The sequence below is a fragment of the Nicotiana tabacum genome, chromosome 18 (assembly GCF_000715075.1).
Source record: "Nicotiana tabacum cultivar K326 chromosome 18, ASM71507v2, whole genome shotgun sequence".
NCBI classification, from domain to species: Eukaryota; Viridiplantae; Streptophyta; class Magnoliopsida; order Solanales; family Solanaceae; genus Nicotiana; species Nicotiana tabacum.
The window spans coordinates 116,189,102-116,203,252 of record NC_134097.1 but is presented as its reverse complement, the minus strand read 5'-3'; positions in this window follow the sequence as shown (position 1 = coordinate 116,203,252).

The window sequence follows — 14,151 nt, the reverse complement described above, 5'->3', positions numbered from 1 at the left end:
ATAAAAATGCATAATAAAATAACAGCAATATATAAGAGATATGAAATATAGAATACGAAATACGAAATAGATGGCTGGTATAGTAAAACTAGAAGGTAAATCCCTGCATCAATAGACGACCAATGACATTCTTAGTCTAACTCCTAACTGGCTAGTTTCACTCTATTGTGCTGTAGAAATATTCCCAACTCTCTGGACAGTCTTATATTAAGAAGAAAAGAAAGTTCAGATTATGCTAAGTATAGAAGGCTAGTGTCACAAGAAGGGATCATATCAATTAGCAACAGGGCTTAACATGCTGAGAACTAATTAGGGAAATTACTAGAGAAGTCAAGACATGATGAAAACAGGCTACATCACAGCAGATTCAGAAACAGACTTGTTATTTACTTAATGAATACACTCATCTGAGTCAACTAATCCATAGAAAAGGGATATGAGAGCATGTTCAAATAGCAGGGCTAATAGCAAACTTAAACATTCAAGAGATGGCTATCAGTGACACATAGGCTAGGCAGAATTAAAAGAAATTAATCAACTCAAGTCTAAACATGTCTCAAACTACAAATATAATGGCATCTAGATTAGGAGAAGCTTAAAATTGAAATAACACATTCAACAAAAATCTTCAGAAGTGAAAACACATGTTAATGACAGGTAAATCAGAATGAAATGACAAAGGCTTGGTAACTCACTAGTTAAATGAAACAAGAAAGAAAGGAAGCCCACGGTGTTATGAAATCAACAAAAGAGCAAGAACCCAGAGTTTCTGGCCTTGGCTTTCAGTCGGCCAGGAACCAAAGTGCAGAACAAGATTGTTAAAGAGCAAAGAGCATACAACTTTAATTTTTAATAATTTTTCTTAATGATTCAAGAACTATTTCAAAGGGGAATGAGGAGGGGTTTATATAGTGTAGAAATCGAACACATAAACATGGAAAATCATTAATCAAACACTAGAAAGAAAAGCAATCGAAATCAGTAAGGAAAAGAGAAAATTTCAAAACCCTAATTTTATGTAAAGTAAACAAATCGGCAGAAATCTAAAATAAATAAAAAGTAAAAATCAAATGCTTCATAGAATAAGATGAACATAGAAAGAAGTACCATTTAAATCAGAGAATCAAACCAAATTTGGATCGATTTAAAAGAATCTAAAACCCTAATTTTAGGGTAAGTAAAAAATCGACAGAGAAGAACAAATTTACACATAATAGGATGCATGTAGATGAGATAACTCTTAAAATCAAAGAATCGCACCAGATTTGGTTAGATCTTAAAGAGATCTGAAACCTTAATTCTTAGGGTAAGTAAGAATTACAAAGATACACGGAGATTCATACCATAAAAGAATAAGAACGAACATAGACGGAAAAGGTCAAGGAACTGAACCAGCTTTGGTTCGAAGTTGATAAGATCCGCTTGCCATGTTTAGTCAAGCAGTATAGAGAAGGTTCCAATACCAGGGGGAAGTAGAATATAGCAAGAAACAACTATGTAATCCCATGTTGGATGGGATTAGGAGAGGAGATCGGGGGAGACAGCTAGGGTTTGGGCAGAGAGATGAGAGAATCCAAAGGCAGCGAATGGTGGAGAATAGTTTAGGGTTAGGGGGTTTGGTTAATTAAAAAGGGTAGGAGTAATATGGGCCTGAAATCAACGGCCATGATTTAAAAGGGGGTTTTGGGTCGGGTGGGTATAGTTGATTGGGTTGGGGTTATTTGGTTTGGACTGGGGTGTTTTGGGCTAGTGTATTAGGTAATTGGGCTGGGGGTCGGTCCGAAAATAGGTAGAATTTAGGCTAGTTTTTAAATACCCAATATTTAATGAATAAATAATTTATAAAAGTAATTAATAAATACCAAAATATCATTTATGCACTAAATAATTAAAAATAATTACTTAACATTATAGAAATATAAAAAGTCATTTTCTGCATAAATAATGTAATCATACATTAATATGTGGTATTATTGCAAAAATGTGCAATTAGCCCTAAAAATACAAATGTAATTATAAAAATGCACTGAAAAATACTTAAACATTATGTTGGTATAAATAATAATTTTAGATGATTAAATAATCATAAAATAATTTGGAGGATAATTATTGAGTATTCATATATAATAAATGTAGGGATAAATTGGTTAAAATTCTTAAAAAATTATAAAAAAAAATATTTGTGTATGCTTATAAATCAAATGATAATGCATATGCACTATTTTGAAAATATGAGGGAAAAATTGGGTAACAACAACTGCCCCTCTTTACCCGGGAATGATGAAAGAATTTTCGGGTAAATAAATATGATGACCGATTTTGACCGAATGGGATGATTTAAAAAATAGAGGCCGAACTCTGGTTTCTGAGTTGCCTACATATCTCTGGTTTTACAGGAATCGGTCCATGTGTAGTTCTGGACCCAATGGTGAATACAACTGATGGAATTGTTATAGGAATGGTCGTGTGTTTCGGAAAGGGTTCTTTTGGGAAGAATAGTATCAGGTGCAGAGTTATGAATGTGAATCTAAAATGTAACGGATGTGTTATAGAGCAAGTATCTGAATAGCCATAGAGAAAAGTGAATAATTGACGGGAGACGGTTACGTTTAAAACATTTGCAGAATGTGAACGTTGTGAATGGAAACTGGAGCAAAGATTGCTCCCGTTTAAGAACGGTTACCTCCTGGATTACCTGCAAAACTTAAAATACGATGCATGCAAAACATATATGGGTTATTATGAGAATTTAAACATGATGCAAATTCCCTTTGGACCATGCAGATTGTCTTCGGACGATGAGGATGATGTCCTTAGACCATAACATCTCGGGACATGATTCATGTGATAAGGGATTCGTAGGCCATGAAATAATGTTCTCGGGCCATGAGAATGGTGCCTCTGAACCATGACATCTTTGAATAATTATGTGCAGTATTGAGAGATCCTCAAGGCATGACATGGTGTCTTCAGGCTATGAGGATGATGCCTTCGTACTATGACGCCTTTGGATAATATGGCGATATTTTAGCCCATGAAATGCAGAGACATGGTGATGGGTGAAACAAGACAGAGCTTAGTCTTTCATAAGATATTGACAGAGCTTAGCCCCCGGGAAGGCAAAATAGTGCTAGTTTTCAAGTAGCGTAGCATTCAGTATTAGGCAAGGAAAGGTAGAGCTTAGCCTTATGCGGTTGGGGGGAAATGATTAGCCTCATGCAAGAAAGGGAGAGAGTGCTTAGTCTCATGCAATGAAAGAAAATGCTTAGCCTTATGCGATTGAGGAGGTAGGGCTTAGCCTCACGCAAACAAAGGAGACAAGGTTTAGTCTCATGCAATGGAAGGAAAGCTTAGTCTTATGCAGTTGAGGAGGCAGGGCTTAGCCTCATGCAAGAAGAGGAGACAGGGCTTAGTCTCATGCAATGGAAGGCAGTGCTTATCTTTATGCAGTTAAGGAGGCAGGGCTTAGCCTTATACAAAATGGAGACAATGCTTAGTCTCATGCAGGGGAAGGTAGTGCTTGGCCTTATGCAGTTAAGGAGGCATGGCTTAGCCTCATGCAAGGGAAGGCAGTGCTTAGCCTTATGTAGTTAAGGAGGTAGAGCTTAGTCGCATTCATGGGAAGGCAGTGATTAGCCTTATGTAGTTAAGGAGGCAGAGCTTAGCCTTATACATGGGAAGGCAGTGCTTAGCCTTATGCAAAATGGAGACAATTCTTAGTCTCATGCAAGGGAAGGATAGTGAGTGATAGTAGGGTATTCTCTTAACTTGAGACATATTTGCAACCTTGTCATTATGAATATAGTGATTTTAATATGTGTATACTTGCAAATACTCCTGTCATGTTCATTGTGCCTGCATCCAAAGAAAAAATTGTGAGTTTTGCCGGGAAGGTTGTTTCATGCCCTCGCCTGCTTGTTATGCTCTGCGGATCCTATTTAAGTTACCCTAGGTAGCATCTGGCTGCCATAGAAGTAAAGTTTTCAAAAAATATGCGTGCATTTGATAAACATAGTTATTTTAAATCATAGTAGTTTACGATATTGAGTAAATTAGATGAATCAATAATTGTGACACTTTTAGAGACATTGCGACTTCCTTGCATTAGAATTTTGAGGGTCCTCCTCAAAATTCTGTCCCAGTTTAATAAGTGATTTTTGGTGATCCCTTGGAGATCCTTGCCGAGACCCTTGTCGAGTTCGTACCATGTCCATAACAGTATGCTTTCAATATTATTACTCTACCACTTGTCTTTCTCAATTCCATTGACGCGCTCGATGCGATGGTACGTTTATCCACCCAACTTCCCTCTATTCTTGATAACCGGAATAGTTTAATTGGTGTAAATGGGGTTAGTCACATCCTCGTGGATGATTACTTCCTGATGATTCCATTCAAACTTCACGGCCTGGTGTAGCGTAGAGGCTATGGTCCCAGCAGCATGTATCCACAGTCGTCCCAACAGTAGATTGTATGTGGCGGATATGTCCAATACTTGAAATTCAACATCAAACCAAGTTGGGCCCATTTGCAAACATAGGTTGATTTCCCCGATCATGGCCCTTTAGGACCCATCGAATGCTTTCACATTCATAGTTCCTTCTCGTATCTCATGCAAGCCTTTACCTAACCTCTTCAAATTAGTCAACGAACAAATGTTGAGACTCAAACCCCTATCTATTAGAACTCTGTCTATGAATTTATCCTCAAATTGTACTGTGATATGTAGTGCCCTGTTGTGACTCAGTCCTTCTAGTGGAAACTCGTCTTTGTGAAAAGTGATCTTGTGACTTTCAAACACTTGTTCCACCATGTTGGCCATTTCTCCGCTAGTGATGTTGTTGGGTACATAAGCTTCATTCAACACTTTCATCAATGCATTCCTATGTGTCTCAAAATTCTGTAGTAGTGATAGAATGGATATCTGAGGAGGGGTTTTGTTCAGATGATCAACCACAGAATATTCTATGGCTTGCACCTTTCTCCAAAGAACGTCTGGGCTAGTTTCAATGATAGGCTGCTTGGGAGCGGCTTCTTTACTTGTTCCTCCCAAATGCTCTGGTGTGTAAACCCTACCAGTCCTGGTCATGCCTTGTGCGGCATCTGTTTCTTCCATTTTCCCTTTTCCTTTCCTTCTCGCCTCTGCAGCATAGTCCCATGGTATAGCATTAGAATTAAAGGACGGTATGGATGCTACCGTCACAGCAAAGGGTGTGGTCACTTCCACCTCAAACGGAGTTGGCGTGACTGAGGGGTTGTTACTTCAACCTCAATTGGGGTTGGTGCGGCTACTTAAACCTCAATTGGTGACTAAATCTGCACCATAATAGGTGTGAGAATCACTGGAGATATTTTAGGTTCATCCCCTTCACGAATGAGCCCGATTGATCCTTCTGGATCCCATTTTTCATCGGTTTCTATCACATTTACCCCTTTACCTCTGTGATCCGGGAGGGGGTTGTTGCGGACATTTGGTGCAACCTCCTTCTCTTGTATAACCTTATTGTCAATCAACATCTGTATCTTATCCTTCAAAGTGCGGCATTCATCAATAATATGTCCCTTCATGCCCGAGTGATAGGCATATGTCCTGTTCGGATTAACCCACTAGGAAGAGTTTTCCATAGCAACAGCGAGAATAGGGGTGACATAAAGGCAAGCTTCAGTCTCTCATATAACTGATCGATGGGTTCAGCAATAGGAGTGTATTGTCTGAGTGGCCTACGATCGAAATTTGGTATGGATTTTTGGTAGTTTTGGCGAGCTGGTGGTGGTGAATGCTAACATGTTGGTTAAGTGTTGTAAGTATGGTAGTTGGCAGCGGGTTGTTGGTATCCGAGAGGTGAAAGCTGATATGTGGGTGGTAGTGTTTGGTATGTAAGGGGAGATTTCAGACCCTGGGCTACCTTACTGCGCCAACCTCTTTCTTTTTAGATATACCTCCTGACTGCAAGGCCTTGTTTGTAGCTTGGAGTGCCTTAAAGTTTGTCACCATTCCGCTTTTAATTCCCTCTTCTATTCTTTCTCCTAATTTGATGATGTCAGAAAATTTATGGTTTTCAATAACCATCAACCTCTCATAGTATTGTGGATCTTGACCTTTGACGAAGAACTTATTCATCTGTTCTTCTTCCAGTGTTGTCCTTACCTTTGCAGGTTCCGACCTCCATCGAGTAGTATACTCGCGAAAAGTTTCTATTGGTTTCTTCTTAAGATTATGAATGTAGAAAACGTCTAGCACATTTTCTGCATTAAACATGAACCGATCCATAAAATCTGGCGCCATGCTTACCTAGTTAACCTATTTCTTTGGGTTTTGACTGATGTACCAAGACAGGGCGTCTCTAGTGAGGCTCCTCATGAACAGCTTCATGCGGATTATTTCATCTTTACCAACCCCTACGAGCTTGTCATAGTATGTTCTCAAATGTACCTTCGAATTATCTGTCCCGTCGAACTTAAGAGGTTTGTAACCCTCTGGTAGTTCTACGTCTGGCTGAATACAACATCTTCATAATTCAAACCTTCGATGCCTTTACTTCCTTCAACACCCTAGACTCGACTAGTAAGCTTCTTGAGCTCCTCTGCTATATTCTTGATAAGTAGGTCCTTCTCGGTGGACTACAATATATATAAGGTCTGTTGTAAGGTGTAGGGTAAGGTTTCTATGTATATGGGGTTGCTTTGATGGACTTCGGGAATTTGGGCATAGTGGTGGTCGTTGGTTGAGTTTTGAGGATTGGGGGTAGGTTGTGCTGCGTTTTGAGGAGTGTGGTAGGTAGTGGTCTATGGATACTAGGTTGGATGATGATGATGTTGTGGAGGAGTCGGCACTGATGGAGGATTGGGATTTTGAGGAGGTGTGGCATATTGGTGAGGTGCGAGAGGATTTTGTTGGTTTTTGTGTATTTTGGGGAGGTGCTGGGTTTTTGATGTTTTGTTGGGTGACGTCGGGTGCGTTCAGGGTAAGGGAAAGGTTTGCCAAGTTTTGAGCCTACTCAAGTTCCCCTTGTAACTCGAATATCTTCTATTCCAATCATAAAACCAAGTCATTCTGTGCTGGAGTGCTTCGACCATCTGAAGTTTTGACATTCTCTTCATGCGTAGCATTGTCTTTCCTGATATTGCTTGTGTCCTCCATTCTGGCTTTTCCTTCACTTTTAGGATCACTTGGAGGAGGAGGTGGAGGACCTCTAGATCTGGTAGGATATGCTGATGATGCCAGTATGCATGAACCAACCTTAGGGGATGGGAATAAACAAATAAAGAAAACAAAAAGGTAAACAATTCAGTGAGGAGTATTAAAAGGATGTTTGCGGTATTTAAACACATATTGCGGGATTATAAATTCGCATCCTAATTTAGGGACCTCATTGTGCCCGAGGTAGGCCTACGCGACATATTAATTTGGACAAAACTGATGCCAATAACTGCGTCATTTCATTAATACGATAAATGAACCAAACCTCTACTAAAACGACAATAATTATAAAGAGTCACTAATGGCATTTGCCTTATTACAAGAAAAAGCCTAAAACGAGTCCGAAAAGCAAGTAAAACATAATTCCTAATCTATTTGGTCCTAGAGGGACCTTTTTCATGCTTGGCCTTCTTTGCTCCATCGATCAGATTTCCTAGGTCGCGCATGTCCAACAGCAGATAGGCCCTTGCTAATAGCCCTCTTCATTGCCATCCATGTTTTGACAGCCTACAACCCTGTTTCTCATCTTCCTTTCAAGCTCCATCAACCCCTACTCAAAATATTCTAACTTCTCTGTTGACTTAGTAGCGATTTCTCTCCACTCGTTGATATCTTCCATGTCTGCTTTATGTTGTTCCAAATGCTTGGCTTCAGACTCGAAGACCCTTTTGTGTAACATCCTGTATTTGACTTGTGCTTCAGCAGCATTGTCTACAACCCTAGTATTTAGATTAATCTCTGGCTTGACATCCCCCGCTATATCATCTACCAACTATGACAGATAGAAGTGCACATGGCCGACATGATACTGATCTGGCTTGATAGTATCTTTCTCCACAATGATCTTTTGATGCGACATATGTTGTGCCTCGAACTTGAATGGAATGGCGTTCCCTAGAAGTCTGCTTTATATTGAACCATTTTGGAAACTCGTGGTATAACCTGTTTTCTCCAAGCTTGTCTCATAACTATGATAGGAGCATAAGGATAGATTTCCCTCAATCCGATTAGAACTAGATGAGGAGTATCTCTCGACCTGATGATGAATTCACTGCTAGGGAACCACTCGAACATCCAATGTACCTTGTCATCAGTCATATTGTTGAAGAAGTGTGCCTAGCTCACATCATTTTCTGGTCATTCTCTTCGGATGGTGATCGGCTATGTGGTCATTCCATGGTCGTCATGGAAATTCTTGATGGTATTCTCCCCTCCCAAGGTGTTTCAACAACCATACCTGCAGCAACAAATTACAACCCTCGAAATGCCTATACCCCTTCTTGCAACGGTCTAAAGCCCGATATATATCAGCCAGAATTATAGGGACAATAGTGTTAGTTTGCCCATCAATCCCTTCCATTAAAGCCTTAGTGACCATAGCTTGGCGAGTGTGAATCCTTTCTCCTTGTATTGGAAATACCAGTATCCCCAGAAAACAGACAATGAACAAAAGAACTCGGCGGTGAGTCCAACCCAAAGAAGTGATGGCGAACTCATCATGGTAAAGACGATATGACTTGTTGTGTCCATAACGCTCATAGAGTAAGTCGAATGATATATAAGACTTCTTCAGACAGACTAAATCATCATTTTTCCTGAAACCCATCACTTTAAAGAAACATCGAGGAGTGCAATTTTCTAGTACCAACAAACCAGGGCTATCCCATGGGAGCCCAGCGAAACCTCCTATTTCCTCTAAAAGGGGAGTCATTTCTATGTCACTAAAGCGGAAAATGGCTCTCTTCTCATCCCAGAACATGGTGGCGGCCTCAATTAGTGCACTATTTGGCTGAATGTCTAACATAGAGGGTAAATTCCCGAGGACTCTTTTCACATGGTTTTTATCACTTGGTGCGAGGTTTTCCCACCAATCCAGCAGCAAAGGTGGGATATTCCGAACCATGCCGAACCTGGGGACTTCATGCCTCATTTCTGCAAAACAAATAGAGTTATCCCTTTCCCCCTCTAGATTTGGCTATTTACACGTTAATGATCAACATATTGGCACATTTTCTCCAAATAATGCACAGATCGTGATTGAGTCTAGACTGGTACCCTCAAGCGGACAACTTGAGAGGAAAAGGCACGGAATCGTCGACTGCACCGCTGATCGACTAGTTTTACTGCAAATAAACCTTTCCAAATTTAAAGGGTGATTTAGGAAGAGCGCGGACACACATCAAGTGCCGCTATGGTATTAATTATGCACGAGTAGATAATGATGTGGAGCATGCTTTATGCAAAGATAAAACAACACGTTGTCAAATATTTTGCATGTTGAAATCAGTAAATGCAGTATTGAATGAAACATAAATACAAAGAAAGAAAAACAAGGAAGAAGTTAGTTCCCACAATGTGGAAATTGTAATAAAGTAGATAAGGGAGTGAGGGTTGGAAGAGACATGATGTAGCAATTCTTAAAAAATATCTAAAGGAAAGCGCATGTTATGACCAAATTAAGCAGAGATTTGCATGTGAGTTCAAATAAAGGGAAAACAGGGAAAATGGTGTACAGGTAGCAATAAAAGGAAAATAGGAGTGGGATATTCATGTAACAACAAATATAATGAAGACATACTTATCAGAGAAGACTAATTCATACAAACCAAGTTCACTTATGGTAAGAGCTTAAAATCCCCAGCGGAGTCGCCATGCTGTCACGCCCCTTCTTCTCGCAAAATCGGGCTTCAACGTGTGAAACCTCTTTTAAGGAAGGGTGTTAAAAGAGAGAGCCGTCACCTAATGGGTTTGAGATGCGTTAGGGCACCTATTTTGCAGATAACTCTATTTGACTAGTTTGCGTCACCAAAGATCGGGTAAGGGATCGAAGTTACCTCGAATAGAAGGTCTTAGGCACTCTTCGAGGTCCACAACGGTCGGTCCCGGCCAAACTCAATTATATGAATTAGCCTATGTGATCAAAGATAATAAAAACAAGGAATTTGGGAAATTCATTATTAAACACAAATAATTGTTTGAAAGACAAGTTGGGGTCCAAAATTTTTTAGCCTAAAGAATCAACCTGTGCAACATAAATAATACTTCGTAACTCCCTTAAGATGGGGTGTTACGCATATTATTCAGCGGGCACAGACTATCATCTCCTACTACCCGATTACTATCTTTAAGTTGTTACCTAAAGCGCACTAGATGATTCTAAATCGTACCATATGCGTGCACTACCCGTCCTATGCCTATGGTCCATGAGGATTTGGACCTCTATTTAGGTAGTTCTAGACTTTACTTAGGGTGCTCAAAACTATAAAATTAATCTTCAGGCAAAACAAGTTGGACTTCATATAAAAGCAATTAAGGGCTCAAGTTAGCCTCCACACTTTGACAACGAATGCACGCAAACACACTGAGCATTTGACAATTGCAGATTTTAAACTATTTAAAATTATTGAATCCTATATGCATGATCTCTACGTGATTCTGGATTTTAATACATGCAGCAGTTTAAGATGTAAAATGTAATCTTTTGAACAGGTGTTCAGTTTAGGAATCTGATATTACATACTCATCATTGAGACTACAGGTTATAAGTTATTGATCCTATAGACGTGATTGCTAAGTGATTCTGGAATCTAGCATTATAAAGGTAACGCTGTAATTTTGATGTATTAGGTATCTAGTCATTGTGTAATTATGCAGTTGTTTGAAGATCTAAGGTTAGCAGCATTAATAGAACACCCTATAGGCAGGATTTCTAGCAATTGAAAATTATATTGATTTTATTAACATTTCATCCTTATAGGCATGCTTTCTAGGGGGTGACAGTGTAATGGGAATAACAGAAATGGCATCTGATTATGCTTTTATAGGCATGATATCTACGTGAACATTGCAAAGAACAGGCATTTGTGAATCAACGTAATCCTATAGGCATGGTTTCAAACACATTTGAACCAAATAAAAAACCTATAGGCACATAATAATCGAACATGTTAGAGCATAATGATACATTTTTTAGCAAAATAGAATACCTATAGGCAGGATTTCTATAATAATTGAACATAATAACACATTTGAACACAGTAAAACACCTATAGGCAGGATCTCTACCCATTTTAATGCAAATGTTAAGATAAAACCCCTTTCCCAATTTTACTAATACCCCAAATGTTATTACAACAATTATTACAGACCCAAAATGAATAGGAATAAATTACAAAGATAAATAACTATAGGGAGCCTACAGCAGGCCCAAAGATATACCCAGCTAGGCCAGGTCTTCATTCCCAAGGTTCACAATAGCCCAAGAATTACATCTCCATAACATAGGGCAGCTAGAAATCAATTGATTCACCCATTAGGTAGAAAACAAAGTTGAGCATATAAAACCAAGACCCTAGAGTGTCAGAGTTCCCAAGGGATTCAAGAACCCAGGGCAGTGCTCATACTAGGGAGGTTAACATAGACAGTTTAGAGGAAAGATTAGATTTGTAAATAGGATTCTAAAAATATGTGATCTATTTTTATGCTAGTTGTTAGAGCAGATGGTGCTAAGAGTATGAGGTTTAACAAAGAAATACGAGCTAAAGTGGGGCAGTAATAAAACCGAGATGCTTGCAGCCCGAGCCTCGAACTGGTTGATGAAGGACCTCGAGGTCGATATACGGCTCGAGCTATCGGAGGCAGTCAGGAATGGGATAACAGTTAAGGTATAATCAAACAAGGATTTTTATGGCCAATACCAAGCAATAAATGAAGAACAAGTATGAAAGCAAGAAACGCTATGAGTAACCTCGAGCTAGTATGGACGAGCAAGTTAGAGAGAAAAAAAAGAGAGCGGGAGAGAGATTATTGATCTGGTGGATAATAGTTAGAGCAACATCAGCCCCTTACAAAGTAGTGTGGGTTCCCTTTATATAGGAGGGGAACCCAGTTATAGTACAACATGCATTAATTGTAAAGTATGGAGATGGGACGGCTAGACGTGTCGCTTCGGCATAGGCTCTGGATAGGCCGGCTTTGTTAGAATTATCCGTGTGCCTTGGGAACTTCCTCTTCTTCTCTAGCCTCGACCTTCGTCTTCTTTGAGTCGGGCCTCGACGAGCCCCGAGGAAGGGGATTCGGTCGCAACTCCACGTCCTCGAGGTCTCGAGGTATTCTTCCAAAGTGGCTTGATATCGAGAAATTAAGTCCTCTGATTTTGCCGCATATATATAGTCTCCGTATTTCCCAGAACGAAGCGATGGGAAATGATTCTAACACTTGACTCCACGAGCTTCTTATGGTGATGTTATACCAATGATGCAACCTGTGGCGCGAGCTTTTGTGACAGCCGGGGTATCCTATGGACTTGTGTATTTGACATCATTCAATGCACTGTCGATTCTTGTTCTCCAAGATGAATGCTCCAACGTTGGTTCGGTTCTTGAAGAACGAAGTAATTGTGTCCGTCGGTCAATCTCCCAAAGCCTCGATGACTGTATCATTACCCCTATAAATGGGGGTGCTTTGGCATTATTTTTTCTATCCAAGTAGCTTAGTTGGCTCGTTTGCCCATTTTTTTTTATCATCTTCCTCTATTCTTGAACATTATATTTGAGGCTCATGGCCTCAAGGCCATTCGGCAGAGCTCCCGTAGGCTGTGTTCTGGCCTCTTGCCGGAGCTTCCCTTTGTTGAGCATAACCATGTCATCCTATTGCTGTTGTGGCTGTTATTACGTCTACTGTTGCTGCCCTTTTTTTCTCGAGATGATGACATACGGGGGTCAACTTTCCTTGCTCGTAAAAATATCTTCAGATTATATACCACTGCTCAAAAGGGGGCTCGGATTATACACCACTGCTCAGCTTTATACCCCGGCTCGACGTGGTGATCTGCCTCGAGCTGGTAGCTTGCACGGGTAGATGCTCCAAGAAGTGGACTCTAAGTAGTTGTGCAAGCGGGACTGAGGCTCGCCCGGTCTGCTGTCTCTCCGAGGTTTTCTTGGCTAACGAGGGTCCTCGACTTTTGGAGAGCTATGGCATTTTTTCATCCCTCCCCGCTTCTCGCCCTATCCTTTTGGGGATATTAGTGTGGAAAGCTGGGATGAGGCTTCTGAGGATGTGTACATAGAGGAACCTATTGCAGGAGGCGAACCTTCGAAGGTAGACAAGTCTCTAGGCTTTTATCTCGTGTGTGCACCTTTTTGTTTCTTCCTTTATGCGTAAGAACCCCTTGAGGGCTTTTGTATTTGTATGTAAGGACACTTCGAGGGCTGTTGTACATGGATATTTATGAATATCAAGATACTCCTTTTATTTTTGTTTTCAATTTTTGCCCTATTATTGCGTGTTCTCGTGCGCTTCAAGGCCTTTAAATGCTTTCCTTTGTTGTCGACCACTGACATCTAACTTGGATGAGAGATTTCTTTCCGATCCTCTACCAATTGACATGGCTTTTTTCTTAGCCCATCGTCGTACCTCGGGCCAAGCTTGAATTGATTTGACAAACTCGGGTTGTTGGGCCATTCGAGTTGCATGGAGATAGTACGCTGAGTTTTGGAGCTTTCGAGAGTGGTATCCTAAGCGAAGGTCAGCTTCGGGTACCTGGGGGTCTGCTTTGAACTTGATGCAGATAGACTTTTAAAGCGTAGTGGATAGACTTCCATTGAGGGGTTACCTATACTTAGGCTATCCTTCAAGCCCTCCTAGAGCCTCCATGATCGGAGCTTCGCGTGCTTATTTTTCTTTTTAGAAAAGAAAACCATGAGATCGGGTACCACCTCGAGTTCTATGCGTTGAAGGCTTTCTGAAGCCTGACTTCTTTTTTGGTAAAGATCCTCGAGGTCGGGCACTACCTCGAGACTGGATATGATACAGTTGACTTCTTGAGGCCTAAATTCTTATTGATGGATGCCTCTGGGGTCGGGTACCACCCTGGGATTTGTACTGAGGTCGTTGGCCTCCCAAGGCTTACTCTGGATAGGCAAATCTTTATTGTTTCCCACATATATGTG